Source organism: Furipterus horrens, unplaced genomic scaffold (assembly GCF_987537825.1).
Source record: "Furipterus horrens unplaced genomic scaffold, mFurHor1.1.pri manual_scaffold_6, whole genome shotgun sequence".
Taxonomy (NCBI): domain Eukaryota; kingdom Metazoa; phylum Chordata; class Mammalia; order Chiroptera; family Furipteridae; genus Furipterus; species Furipterus horrens.
This window is the reverse complement of record NW_028327176.1, coordinates 136,452,202-136,467,264: the sequence shown is the minus strand read 5'-3', so window position 1 is coordinate 136,467,264 and position 15,063 is coordinate 136,452,202. Positions and strand designations below refer to the sequence as shown.

Here is a 15,063-nt window from a genome sequence, read left to right as displayed (position 1 = left end):
TAAAGTTTGTTATTTCAGAGAATTCACAGTTATCCAGGTTAGGATTGCCTTCTTTAGCAACAAATAAATAAATAAACTAAAATTTAAAAGGACACCCAGTTTGATTTGATTTGAAATAAACAATAAACACACACACACACACACGTCCAAACATTGCATGGTATATATTTATACTAAATACATATACTCATTTATATTATATATTTTCTAGACATTTATAATACTTATGAATATATATTCAGTGTAAGTATAAGCCAGATAATAGTTAGATATATGTGTATATGTGTATTATATTGCAAACATATAGTATATATAATATTTGTACATATATGTATAAATGTATTCAGTATAAATTTTCCCATGCTATATTTTGTGTGTACTTAAATTTTATTCCCTGTTTATCTGAGTATCCTGTATTTTATTTGGCAACCCTAGACCAAGGTCTGCTTTTCAGTTCTTTAGACTAAGAGATAGAACGATATTGGCACATTGATAGCTGATCAAGTCCTTAGGGGGAACTTCACGTTAATGTGCTCTCAATATCAATGCATTCAAGTACAAGGTAGATTTATTTCTTGTATGATGACAAAAATGTCAGTGATGGGAATCCCAATACTCCTGTTTGCTTTACCTCTGCAATCTATCAATATGTCCACTGCCACCACCCTGATTCAAGCCGCTATAATTTCTCACTTGAACTGCTGAAATACTCCCCAAACTCCTTACCTCTACCTTTCATTTATTTATGTATTTAGTTAACAAGTATTTATCAAGTGCCTGCTAAGTGCCTGGCACTATTCTAGGCTGTGAGGATATGATAATGAAGGAGGTGAAAGTCCTTTGACTCATGGAGTCTATTTTTTTTTTTTCAGATTTAATGTGTTTTATTGATTAAAATATTACATTTGTGCCAATTTCCCTTCCCTCTGCTCCCCTCCACCCGGTGGCCCCCCTCCCTCCAGTTGTCCCCCCCTTTTAGATTATGTCCATTAGTTGTGCATACAGTTCCTCCCAATCTCTCTCCATCTATTCCATTCCCTCCTACCATGATCCCCAATTCCTATATCATCTCCCTCCCTCTCCCCACTCCCCCTCCCTGTTGACCTCCCCCCACTATGCTTCCCTTACCCACAGTTCCTTTTCCACTCTCGTTGCCTGTTTCGTTTGCCTTTGTTTCATCTCCTTAGCTTCTGTTTTTTAAACCAGTCCCTTTAACATCTCATATAACAGTGGTTTGGATCTAATGAACTCTTTCAGTTTTATTTTGTCCTGGAAACACTTTCTCTGTCCTTCTATTCTGAATGACAATTTCGCTGGATAGAGTATTCGTGGTTGTAGGTTTTGGATTTTCATTACTTTGAATATTTCTTGCCAGTCCCTTCTTGCCTGTAGTGTTTCCCTTGAGAAGTCTGCTGATAGTCTAATTGGGATCCCTTTGTACATAATTCTTTTCTTCTCTCTTGCTGCTTTTAAGATTCTCTCTTTATCCTTAATTTTTGACATTTTGATTATAATGTGTCTTGGAGTGGTTCTCTCTGGGTCCAGTCTCTTGGGAACTCTCCTTGCTTCCTGGACCTGCATGTCTATTCCCTTCCCCAAGTCTGGGAAGTTCTCCTTTATTATATTTTCACTCAATTTTTCAAGTTCTAGTTCATCTTCCTCATTCTCTGGCAAACCAATGATTCTTATGTTGGGCCTTTTATAGCTGTCCCAGAGGTTTCTGATCCTCTCATTGTTGCTTCCTATTTCCTCTCGCTGCATTGGTTGACTGCTTGTTCCTTCTCCATATTCCAGTTTGTTGAATTGAACTCTGGATTCCTCACCATCTGTCTCGTATGTGGTTTTGTTCCTTTCGTTATGAAAGTTTTTCGCTTCTTTCATATCTTTTTCCTGCTCTTTTGTGAATTCTGTAAGCCACCTGATAACAATGGCCCAGAACTGAGCCTCTGACAGGTTTCTTATCTGTTCATCTGTCAGGTTCTCTATCTGCTGTCTGGTGAGCTGTGCCACCGGGATTTCTATAGTTGTCTGCCTCATTTTGACAGATGCGTTTTGTTTTCCTGGGCTGGCTGTCCGGGGCGGTGCCTGTGTACGCGTCACAAATTAGCAACCAGTGCCTGTCTGCGACCTATTTCGCAGCCCTGTGGTGCTTTCTGTGGGGGCGGGGGTCCAAGATGGATTCACACAGTTATTCAGCTAGGAGACCGGGATCCGTCCTCCCGCCCCCCTGGGCCTCACTGTTCAAGGCGATGCTGCGGCTGCTCTCCCCAGCGCCCGGAGTCACGCACGCCAGGGGCTTGATTGGAGTCGCGCCCGCCAGGGGCTTGATTGCCTCCGGGATTTTTCGCCGCCCCGCCCGCCGCTCCGCAAACAGCTTTGCCTTCTTTAACTCTTACCTGCCCAAATGGCACCGCTGGTTTATAACTTCATATGTTGGGCTTCCGTGTAGTTTTATTTTCTGGAATTTCTAGTTATCCTTTGTTTTGAAGTAGTTGTATTCCTCTCTAGTTGTAGAGGGAGACCTAGCGTGTCCGTCTAAGCCTCCATCTTGGCCGGAGTCATGGAGTCTATTTTTAAGTGGAGGGAGACAGGTAAGTATAATATATACTATGACAATTGGTGAAAAACAACATAGAAGAAAACTGAGAAGTGCTGTTAGGATGTAGACATTTTAGACAGTGATCAGTGAAGACTTTCCTGAGAAGGTGACAATTGAGCAAAGCTTTGAAGGAATAAAGGGAATAAACCATGTGGTTCTCTGGGAGAAGAGTATTGCAACCTAAGAAAACAACAAGGGCACAATTCTGTAATAAGAGAATTCTAGGAACAGTGTGGAGTTTATCAAGGAGGAGGCTGAGCAAGAAAAAGTAATTTTTAAAATCATTGTAAAAAATGTAGACTTTGAGTGAGATGGGTTTGAGTTGAGTTGTAATATTATCTGACTTACCTATATTATATTACTTATGCGAATATTTTTAAAAGATCTTATTTATTTTTAGAGAGAAAGGAAGAGAGGGAAAAAGAGAGGGAGAGAAACAGTAATGTGAGAGAGAAACGTTGATCAGTTTTCTCTAGTACCAACCTGACCAGGGACTGAAACGCAACCCAGTCATGTGCCCTGACTGGGAATCAAACTGACGACCTTTCAGTTTGCTGAATGATGCTCAACCAACTGAGCTACACTGGCAGTGCTCTTATGTGAATTTTTAAATGTGGGAGACTATGCAATAATCTAGATGTGATATGATGATGGCTTGGACCAGATAATAACAGTAGCGATTACGAGAAATGGTCTATTTCTCTACAAATTTTAAAGATAGAACCAAAAGATTTACTGAAAGATTTGGATTTTGTGAGTGGGAGAAAGAGGAATCCTTGATGATTTCAAAGGCTTTGGCTGAACCACTGGGAAGACAGAGTTGCCATTTACTAAAATAATGAAGAATGTGAGAGCAGGAGGATGTTTTGCGAGAAATATCAGAATTTTGGCTTTGGGTCAATTAATTTTGAATTAAGTGTTATTCTTCCAGGTGGAGTGGTTAAGCTTGGAAAATAATAGAGGATTGAGCTGGAGTTGTGACTTTAGGAGTCATCAATGGCTATATGGCATTTAAAGCTTTTAGACTAACAAAAGAGTAAGTATTGATTAAAAAAATACCAGCAAATCAGTGAATGAAACAGTATGCTCTAAGATCAGAGTAAGAAGTTTGAGAGATGAGAAGGAACCAACAATGTTGTCAGGCAGGAAAGATACAAAAAAGTATGGTGTCTTGAAAATCAAGTGAAGAAATGTTTAATGAAGGAAAGAGTAAAACTAGGCCAAATGCTGGTGCTAGACTTTAAAGAAAAGTATTGAGAAGTGACATGAGATTTATCAATCTGGATGTCACGGGTGACCATGGCAAGAGCAATTTTAATGGAGCACTGGGGTTAAAAGAATGACCAATGTGCATGTAAGATAAAATGAGAGGAGAGGAGTTGAAGAAAGTCAGTACTGACAACTCTAGGGAGCTTCTCTAAAAATGGAGCAGAGAGTAACTTAGCTTAGTACATGGAAAGGGAAGGACAGCAAGAGATTATGAGTAAATCAAAATATTATTATTTACCATAAGATTTGAATCTTAGCACATTCTTATTTTCTATATTTACATATTTTGAGGGGCTATCTTACTGAAGCAAACCAGAACTGACACATGACATTCATTCTATTTTAATATCAGAGGCAGAACTTTGGGTTGTATATACATATGACCAATTTGGTAGAGAGCACAAAATGTCTTGCATTATTACATAAATAATTCATTTATTCTGGAGCATTTAAATTTTTAAAATTATTTTCTAAATAATAAATATCTTATTTTATTCAAAATGATTTTAGTTGGTTAATACAACTCCTCGAAGACTATGGTCTCAGTCATTTAAAATATATAAGCTCAACCCTATTTGTATGAGGTCTGGGGTCCAACTACATTAATCCTCTTTCTAAATCTGGAAGGAAGACCCTGTTTGTCATAATCCTGTTCCCTTTCTCCCAAGCAGTTAATTTCTGTGCTTGGCAGAAATCATACTGATAGAATGAACATTCTCAGTGGGTGTATTAATGGGCCCCAGGAAAAAACAGTATCACAATCATAGCATTGGAATACTAGCATGTATCCTGGGTTTATTTGATCAGGTAAAAATTTTATTTTATGAGGTACAACATTTAAAGGTTAGTCAAAAAAACACACAAAAATTTGTTCAAATACTAATATATGTAATACAGCTTTTTTTTTTTTTTTTTTTTTTTCTTTCAGTAAAATGAAGAGAACTTTGCTCGGGTCATGTAGAGTGGGAAAGAACACATAAAAATGGAAGCAAGCATAGGATTAACTTCACGGCTGGGCCCGGCAGAAATGCTGCACAACTTAAGTAATCAACAATATAATAACAGTTAAGTGAATTTTCTTATCTTCATATGATGCAGCAATTTGAAATGGTGCTTTATAAAGGAATACAATGATACATAAAATGACATATTAAAGGAAAATAACAGAGCACAACATTTTATGTTACTATCTTTTTATGTACATGTTTTTATATAAAAATCTGGAAAAAATACTCTGAATCTAGTAGGTATATTATGTGGGAAATTAGGATGGAACATTTTCCTTATTATTCAAAGTGCTATAACTATATTATGTAATATGTACATTTTTTTAGATGAAAATATACCTAGCAAACAGACTGAATAGGTTAAGCAAACATATTTTTTTTTTTCCTGGCGAACGGAATTTACCACTAAAATTCTCCTGTCTTATGTAACTTTGAGTAACAGACCTAACTTAAAATCGGCTGATACTCTTCAACCCCAAACAACAACAACAGCAAAAGCCCCATGCTGTGTGCAGGTTTCAGGGAGCTGAGCAGATGTAGGAAGCAGCTGAAAAGACAGAAAGTGCCTCATAGCTGATAACAATATCAGAACACACACACTATTTAGAAATGTCTTGTCTCACTTTGCTCTGCCAGCAAGTTCAAGGAGTTAACAATCAAAACGGCCTCATGTATTTAAACTTTGTGCAGTGGGTCATATAAACATTCTTGGAATTAAATGGTGTAATAGATCTAAAAATCTCCTACCCACTTTCTTTTCTCTCTGAGATTTATCATGCTGTGATAAATACCCACAGTATTTTACAAGACAATGAACTTGGCTTTTTCTAAGACCAGTAAGTAATTTTTGCTGAGTTGTAGAAATCTAGAGAGCTGTAAAATATAGAGAGCTGTTTGACACAACCTTTGGGCTTTTGGCTTTTAGAAGTGTATCCTTAGAATATATTTTAAATTACAATATGTTCATATTTCTAAAACTAAAAATATTTGCATGTACACCAACAGGCGTATGCAGAATAAAGCATGCCCAATGCTATGTCTAAGGAAACTGCTACACCTTGATAAGTAGCCAACTCAGTAAACTTGTACTATTTAATTTTCTTCATCTGTTTATTTCTTGTTTCTTATCCTTCTGGAGGATGGGCGAGGTAGATTGAAGTTGAAGATAATAACTTAAAATTTTTAGTGACTTCTTCAATTCCTTCATGCTTGCAATACATCTCCTATATGTCTGATGCACTTTTGCCAACTGTGACCCTCTGGGAAATTCCATGAGCCTCTGGGGACTATTTTTTCCTCTTCTTCTTTTGTTTTTTATTTTTTCCATTATGGAATCTATGATGTCACCACAGCTCTATTAGCTCTACCCTGACAATAAAAGCACATTATCATAACAGAAGTGCCCCAGTGCTCATTACCAGGGAAGTGACTTGGTCCAGAAGTTGCTTTTTCTCTAGGGAGACTATGCCTGCCTGCCAGGTCTCTCCCAGAGGAGTCCTGGAAAATGAAGACATCAAACACTGTTGGGATCCAATGACATTCTTTTTTCAGTCCTCACGGAGTGGCCCTGAAAAGTGAGTCTCTACTTATTTTGGTTCCAACAAAGACTGAACACAACGGGTGGCTGTGTGCAAAGCCTTTTTTCCTATCCGATCTATAGGCATTATCCAAGGAATCTCCATTCACATGAAGATAATGCACAGGGCCCGCTTATTGTTTAGATTACAGCTCACGCTATCTGAGGCCTTCCCTCATTTTCTTTTTGGCATTTTAATCCTTAGACTTATAGATCTACTTGAGAATTAAATAAACTAAATTAGAAAAAAGTGCTGATATCTCTGAGTCATGAAATCCTAAGATAAGAAGCTATCTTGTTTTTTCATATTTGTGTATCTTTAGTATAAACACTGAATGATCTTCATTCTGGTTGCTGGGAGGAACTCTGGGAAGCCCTCCTTTAGAGCTATATTTAATCTGCCAGATATTATCTAAAAGTTTTTATGTTTAATTTACTATCATTTGGCAACACCTTTTTAGAAGCAAGTATAAAAATGAGGTTTTCTTTTACCCCACCAAAAAGTAGATGACATTTTAAAGAAAATCTCTTATTACATGTTTGATTTTTTAAAATGTTGACTACTAAATTTACTAATAGAAATAAATTCATTTCCTTTGGTAGTTTTTGAAGAGCATGAAACGAAATTTGTAGTTTTTTGAACCAGCCTCAAAGTCATTGTTACATTTATAAAATAACCAATACAGATACAAAAAAAAAAAAAAATTAAATATGTGCTTAATATGGAGTCTAGAAGATAAGCTATCAACCAGCTGATACAATAAATAATACATAATTATAAACTGAAGTACACTGGACATTGAAAATAATAATAGCAGTCCAGAGTTCAGCCAAGAATCTACTATTGGTTTAATTTTAACTGAGTTTATCTTGGGATGTTTTCTGGGTTCTTGATTGTTACTATAATAACTTCTTAGTCATTCAAGGCAAATTATAGAATCAATGAGTTCAGTGAGCCATGGGCATGTCTTGTTTCTACAGTCACTTCAATTTTAGATTTGGTCTCCTTTGCAAGGGAAGAATGACCCTAGAATTCTGGGTAAAAAAGTATGAACATCTAACTCACACATGGTTTGAAATTTGTGTAAAAAATACTTAGGATAGTGAATGAAAGTAGTTGATTTTAATGTAGATTAGGAATTTTTGAGAAGAGATCATTTTATCTTTAATAGTTTTATCTTCCACTTATATGGATGGCTGAAAATTGGCTCTAAAAAGAACCCAAATTAATTATTATTAAATTTTATTTTCAAAAATAATGCCCATTTTTATAACGCACAATTTCAGTTGTTGTCTCTCAAAGAAATTCTGCAAAAAAAAGCAGCAAAAATAATGTTATTAGCCTGACATGCTTCTGCTTCGTGGTGAAAATGATTGAATCTCTGAAGTCTTTTTTTTTTTCTGTTATTGTTGTTTTTGAACAAATTCTGTTTGTATTGGTTATGTATGAGAGAAGCCAGTTCAAAATAGTGCTAATCAAAGAAGAAGAAGGAGGAGGAGAAGGAAGAAAAAAAAGAAGTGGAGGTGGAGGTGGAGGCGGAGGGGAAAAGATAATGACAAAGTAATGGTGAAGTTCTAGGGTGAAGCTTGTTTTACTGGAGGCTGGTACAGTACCTCAAAGCTGCCCTCTACCTCTCAGTAGTCTTCCTGACTAGGTATTGTCCCCATGGTCTTCCACCACAGAATGACCTGCAGTCAGGGAAGATGGGGACTGGCAACCACAGATACACGTGATCCCAAATTTGCAGACTTATAAAAAGAGTATTTCATTTAACTCCATGTAGCAGTACCAATAAATCAGTAGCAGGAAAGATTTTGACAGGACCACATCATGTCAAAGAACATAAAGTTCATGACTAATCAAGGTTGGATGATATGGACCTTGTTTCTGGTGTGAAAAGACAGTTTAACATCATGAGAAAGTGGAGAAAACAGTGTGCTGAGTAGCTAAATCCAAGGGAGCGTCTCCCAATAACACATTATTAATCTAAGTAATCAGTGTTGAAAAATTACAGAGTATTTACTATAAATTATTTTCCCTTCTGAACTATTTTTTTGCCATAGGACATGCAGAGTAAGACTAACTTACATATTTAATATCTAAGCCTAACGTGTTCAAAACAGATCTCCTAAATCTGCCATTCTCATGATCTTCATTTTAGTGGACACCTCCGACATTTTCCCCATTTTCCCCCATTTCAACATTTTCTATCTCATGTTCTATCTCAACATAAACTAATTACTAAAATTCTGCCATTCTGAACCCCCGAAAAGATATAATTTTGATTCATGATTCATTCACACTGGATGGCTGTTGTGTTGGCCGTTGTTGTCAATTTTGAAATTTGTTTTTACTTGATCATTTAAAAGAAAAGAGGTCAGTACCCCTGACTAAATAGTCGGGTATTGCACCTTTTAAAAATTCTGTGGCATACCAGTTGAAGATCACTGATTTCAATTAAACAAACAAACAAACAAAACCCAAAAGACAAAAACAAACAAAAAACTATGGGTACCCTTGGCTCCTTCTTTCCCCATAGCTGATCAATTGGAAGATTTTTGGATATTTGGCTTCTTTGGCTTTTGGCTCAGAAGAGGCCTAAGTATAACTTGCTCTAGTTGTCCAAAATCCAAGTTCATCCAACACCTGTAGCCTCTGTTATGCCACCAAAATTCAACCCGAAAGAAATTAAAATACCTGAAGTGCACCAGTGGGGAAATAACTGTCATGTCTGCACTACCCCCAAGATCAGCCCCCTGGGTCTGTCTCCAAAAAAGTTTGGTGTTGACATTGCCAAAGCAACCAGTGATTGGAAGGGTCTGAGATTTATGGTGAAACTGATGATTTAGAACAGACAGGCCCAGGTTGAGGTAGTGCCTTCTGTTTCTGCCCTGATCATTAAAGCTCTCAAAGGACCACCAAAGGCAGAAAGAAGCAAAAAAAATAAAAATAAAAAATAAAATAAACACAGTGGAAATATCACTTTTGATGAGATTGTCAGCATTGCCCAACAGATGTGACACTGATCTTTAGCTACAAAACTCTCTGGAACCATAAAGAGATCCTGGGGTTTCCCCAGGCTGTAGGGTGCAATGTTGATGGCCGCCACTCTCATGACATCATAGATGACATCAACGCTGCGGCAGTAAGTGCCAGCTAGGTAAGAACTACAGAGGAAAATATTTCAAATATAGATCACTTGACAACACCTCACCCCCCAAAATTTTGGGCTTTTCTACAGCCAGAATCCAATGCTCTCTCACCATCTGCACCAGCATCACTGTAAGCTAAGGAGCCATTGTTCTATGCCTGGGGTTATTGAAATAGCCTCTTAACTGGCGGCCCTGCTTCCACTCCTAGACCCTCACTCTGCGTCCTCCACACAGCAGCCTGACGATCCTTCTACATTCAGCTTCAATCATATAACTCTGGTGCACACGTCTTTCCTGTGGCATCCCACTTCCTTCAAAATAAAAGCCAAAGTTCTTCAATGACTTAGAAAAGCCCTTTAGGAACTTGTTCACAGGCACCTTTCTGATGGCATCCCCTCTTACATGCCTTTCGCTCCCTCTGCTCATGTCCTTTGAATCTCTTTGTTCTTGAACATCAACCCTGCTCCTGCCCCATGGCCATTGCATTTACTGGATGCTTTGACTAGAAATCTTGTCCTATTTCTTTACTCCTTTACCTTCTGCAAGGCTTTAACCTTACCTTTGTAACCATATATTCCCTTGCTACCCTATCTAAAATTACATCATCCCATTAATTTCTCACCTCTTTCTTACTTAATTTTTCCTCATAACACTAATCAGTGTCTAATAATCCATGTGTTTTATTTTACCTTGTTTCTTCCATTTAGGTACCTTATACCCTGTCTAAAGTAGTACCTGCCACACAGTGGGTACTCAATAAATATCTTCAGAATAAATGGGATAAAATGTATAAATTGCTGAAGGACAGGTATTGAAGATTGTTAAATCAGGATTCAGGCCATTAGAATAGTAAATTCACCTCAAGAAGGAGCCCCTGGTGCAGTGATGGAGTTATATACTTACAGTCTACAGTGATAGGCAGGTACTTATAAGGCCATGCGCATTGGTGTTTTTCCCTGATATTTGGAGAAAAAAGTTTGCTTTTACTTGTTTTTGTTTGTATTTATTTATTTATTTGCCATAGCAAATAGGCACATTTGTTGTTGGAGGAAGATGTGAACAAATACTAATGAAAAAAGTAAATTTGGTAAAAATTTTGACAGTTTATAAGTGAATGAAGTTATGATGGTTTTTCTAAGGCTGACTAAACCAGTCTATGGTCCTTCTTTAAACAGGAAGTAAGGTCATATGATTACAATAGTTCTTCTATTCCTCTTCTCAAAAGAAATTTCCCAACATTATTCATTGGTAATGTAAGCCAAAATTATGGCCATTTTAAAGACTAATGAAAGGTTTTAAAAATTGTTCACTTTTCTTTATTCCTATTTATTGATATCATTGTTCTTTTCTTCTGGTAGAGATCGTCCCCATACTTAACAGAGCTAACAATCATACACACCATGTAATTGCTATGATTTGTTACAGCTAACTGACCATTTCTCTGTATGGATTAGTGTGAGGATAGCATGTGTTATATGTTAATCTGCAGCAGCATTTCCAAGGATTTTGAGTTATGAACTTCATAAACTCTTTGGATACTTAATCTCATCCAGCCTCACAATTTGCCAAGTTATTTCTTTCTTTTCTTTTAGAAAATTAATAATCTACTAGCTCCTGCTCTCCGCTCAACCCTGAACCCCCACATTATTAAGATTATCCCTTGGTCTTTGTTTTTCCAAAGTTTCACTGTAATGTACCTAACGTGATTTTCTCTATATTTATTCTAGTTGGGGTTGTAGGGCCTCTTGACTCTGAGGTCTGATATCTTTTGACAGTTTTGGAAAAATCTCAGCCAGTGACTATTCAAATATGATTATTGCCTGTTGTCTTTCTCTTCCTCATCCAGGACTCCAATCACATATTATTGGAACATTTTATTAAGACCCATATGTTTCTTACCCCTTTTTATTGCATATTTTCCATCATTTTTGCTTTCTGAGTAAGCCTGATATTTTCCACTGACCTATTTTTGAGTTCAGTGATCTTATCTCTGAGCTATTAAACCCATTTACTGAGGTTTTAAATTTATATAATTACATTTTTAGTTCTAGGGTTTCCATTTGATTCTTAATTTTTATATCTGTCATCTAGTTTTTTAAAACACTTTAATCAGAGTCCATATCTGGTACTTTCAGTTACTGGATTGACCTGGCTTGTTTGGGCTGCTAGAAGAAAATATCATACCACAGCCTGGGTAGCTTATAAAAAACAAAAATGTATTTATCATACTTCTGGAGGCTAGAAAGATCAAGATCAACGAGCCAACAAGTTATGTGTTTGGTGAGGGCCCAACTTCCTTACGGGTATCTTCTCACTGTGTCCTCACATGGTGGAAGAGACAAGTTTTCTTTTCTTTTCGTCCCAGTACTTCACTTAAATATTAAAAAAAAAAAACAAAAAACCTTGGCCACAGCAAAATGTGATGAGTCATTTTAATAAAGTCATTTCTCAATATTTAGTGGCACAAGGAAATACATGACATGAACAGTGAAGCTCAACATGCTGTCAGGTATCAAGTGGTATGCATGTTGAAAATGTTGATACTGGCAATTCGACTCTCTTTTATGAAAGCATGAATCCCATTCTTGAGGGCACTCCCAGAGAGCCCACCTCCTAATACCATCACCTTAGTGGTTAGGCTTTAACACATGAATTTTGAGAGAACATATTCAGACCACACGGGTCACCTGTAGGTCTCTTGATTTGCTTTTTTCCCTCTTTGGGTTCTATTTCTTCAAATACTAAGTCATTTTTTATCAAATGTATAACATTATATACGAAAAATATAAAGGATCTGAGTGGTACTGTCTTTCTCAGAGAGTTTTCTCCCTTCTTGCACATAGAATGGGACTGTAACCACCATGACTTGGCAGAGTTTCCATCAAACTCTGGTTCTTCTCATAGAGTTTTGTCTTCCGGGGATCCCAGTTGGTAGTCTGGATTCTATATTATGACAACTCCTACTTAACACCTCCTGAAAGTCCAATTTTTAATTCCTTAAAATCATGATAAAGCCAAAAACTTTATTCCACTCTTTAGACACTTTCTGCCTAATTTCTTAGTCTTGCTTTTGAACAGTTTAAGAATTTGGTAAATGGTTTAAGTGGAAATTTACTAATGTTGAACTTTGTTTTTTTCCTCTCCAATATCTCTAACCTCAAGTGCTGATTCCTGGAAGTCCTAAACTCCCATTTTTGTCCTTCCATCTCCTTAAAATGGTCAGATGCTCTGATGCTTCTTCTGTCTGCCAGCAGAGACCACTGGATTCTCTAACTCTTTTAATTCATGAAGTCATATCTCTGCATTGGCCTTCTTCTTGGTATTCTGCTATCTCAGTATGGATTGCCTCAGTAGCTCTCTGATGTCTTTAAACAACTTTTTATGTGCATGGGGGGAGTAATAAATATGATTTCTACAGTTGTTCTTTCAAGGAAAATGTTCCACTGTATTTACACATGAAATTTTGGGGTTAAATTTCTTCTCTAAATTTTTATTTATAAATTCCAAATAATGTGTGTCTATTTTACAACTTTAATATTTCCCTTCTATCAGTCTAGACCAGCACTAGTCAACAGAAATAAATTGAAGCCACAAATTCAAGACACATATGCAATTTTCACTTTTCTAGTAGTCACATTCAGAGAAGGAAAACTCTGATTCCAAAAAACCTCCACTGCCTTGCAGCATACCTCTTCAAGGGAAAGGCTAAGGGAGTAAACCCCGACAGAAAATCCAGAGCCGGAGTCCCTAAGGCGGTTTGACGTTGTAGTCAACACCGGCAACTCCTGCGGCGCACCTGAAGCCAAGCTGTATTGACTCCGTCTTTCCCTTGGACCCTTCAGCTGCGAAGAGAGGGGGGGTCTGCTGCATGGGCAACAGCAGACCCTCCATATCACCCCGCCCAGGCTCTGTAGCTTCAGCTTCACTGGAGAGGACACTCCAGCGTCATCGTAAGATGTCGATCCAACACGGGAGGAGACAGATACCGTGTCACTCCCGAGTCGGACTGCACAACCCATTCTCGGCGGTGCAGATAGACTCTTAAGAAGCTACACCATCATCTCTCGAGGCTCTGTAGCTTCAGCTTCACTGGAGAGGACACTCCAGCGTCATCGCAAGATGTCGATTCAACACGGGAGGAGACAGATACCGTGTCACTCCCGAGTCGGACTGCACAACCGTTCTCGGCGGTGCAGATAGACTCTTAAGAAGCTACACCATCGTCTCTTGAGACGGACGGCTGCCGACGAGTAGTCACATTAAGAAGTACATAAACAGATTAAGTTAATTTTATAATATATTTAATTAACCTAAAATAAATATTTTAAACATGTTGTCAATATAAAATTAATGATACATTTTACAGCTTTTCTTTTAAACATATTGTCAATATAAAATTAATGATATATTTTACAGCCCTTCTTTCAAACTAAGTCTGTGAAATATAAGGTGTATTTCACTCTTACATAGATCCCAGTTTGTATCAGCTATATTCCAAGAATTCTGTAGCGATATATAGCTAAGTAACTATTGCATATGACCATGCAGATCTAGATAGGCAAGAATGAATAGATTCATTCACAACAAAAATTTTTAAGTGGGTTAATTTTATTTTGGAAGAAAGTTGTTAGTGTTTGTGATATTTCAAGGAACTAACTTTTTGCTTTCTATTTTCTCTAAATCTCTTGGAAAATTGAAGAAAAAGGGAGGGAGGGAGAACTTATATGAAAGTTCTATGTAGAATAAGAATGGTATGAAAATGTAAATAAACCACAAATTAAAAGTCTTCTATTGTAAAACATTAAAAAATTCTTTTTGAAAAGTATATATAAGTTCTTATTCTTATCACTTTGATTTCTGCTTTACATTCCTGTGAGTGTTCGGAGGAGACAGGCCCTAGATGGAGGTGGAATTAGTAAAGAAGGACTACTTACTCAATACGCCTTCGGGCCTGAAATACCTTCAAACTCATTTAGAGCTTTGCCATAGCTGTGACAGCTGGCAAACTTTTAATTGTACAATTAGAGGGGAAAAGACCCTCAAGGGTTAAATAGCACTGAGAAAGGTAGCACATTAACTTAAATTTTAAGTAAAGAATAGAGTCTTTCTCAACCTTTCTTCCTTAGAAATGTTGATGAGATACAAGATGACCAGTATTTGAGCAATAGGGAATGGAAGATGAGAGGGAGACAGGGCCTGCTGAAGTTAAATGAGCAAACAATATCTGCTAATATTTATTAAGACCTTTTCCTAAGATTTAACATGACTTAAATCTTATAGCTTTATAACGATCTCCAATATAGGTGTTATAATTATTCTCAACCACATTCTGCAGGTGAGAAAATCAGGGCATAGAAAGGGTACTAATTTGAAGTTCCACAGAAAATAAATAATAAAAGTGGAATTTTAAGTGGGATTGACTATAAAATATGATATCTGAACTATTGCCTTCTACTTCT

General features: G+C 37.1%; 1 pseudogene; it reads left to right on the top strand.

Annotated features, from left to right (window-relative positions):
* The window catches only part of LOC150007476 (large ribosomal subunit protein uL11 pseudogene), a 90,860-nt pseudogene extending 81,248 nt beyond the window's left edge, over window positions 1-9,612 (top strand).
* The last annotated feature ends 5,451 nt before the right edge of the window (window positions 9,613-15,063 follow it).